At 29.4% G+C, this 586-nt stretch overlaps 1 protein-coding gene across 1 annotated transcript in view; it reads right to left on the reverse strand.

Moving 5' to 3' along the window:
• The window catches only part of LOC103156254 (trichohyalin-like), a 110,519-nt gene that overhangs the window by 41,707 nt on the left and 68,226 nt on the right, over window positions 1–586 (reverse strand). The window lies entirely within an intron of this gene.

Below are 586 nucleotides of genomic sequence, written 5' to 3' on the forward strand. Positions count from 1 at the left end.
TAAATGTTATGTTGCAGGCAATCTGGACAAGAAAACAGAAAAATAGAAGAATTGTTAACTTTATTAAAGTAAATGGGGGGAAGACTTTCATTGTTTATTACAGAAATCACAAAATGACCAGATTTAAAAAAAAATCAAATTCATTATGAAATTATTTATTTTATAACAGATGCCAAAACTAATTTAGGCATTATTGTTAATTAAAAGTACATTTTATTATTTTTATGCATTTCTTATGTTGAAGGCATTCTTTATTTTTATTTCTCGTTCACTTTATATTTTGGTGGTTTATTCACAGAGTTTATTTATATTATAATTGATTATTTTATTTATCATTTACTTCTCTAAGGTAGACAGAAAGAACTGTGAGTCCATTTTCTATAAGTGTATGAACTGGTACAGGACCAGCATGCACTGGGTTGGGCCTGTGGTTTTCCACCAGAGCAGGAGAGGAAACCAAAAACAATGACAAGTTTGATCTTTATTTGCTCACCAAATTGGATAATAATAAACCATAAAAAGCACCTTCTAGTTGTTTGAACATTGGATTTCTTTTGCCTGCGTATTACATTGCATTGCTTATTAC

Source organism: Poecilia formosa, unplaced genomic scaffold, assembly GCF_000485575.1.
Source record: "Poecilia formosa unplaced genomic scaffold, Poecilia_formosa-5.1.2 Scaffold472, whole genome shotgun sequence".
NCBI lineage: Eukaryota > Metazoa > Chordata > Actinopteri > Cyprinodontiformes > Poeciliidae > Poecilia > Poecilia formosa.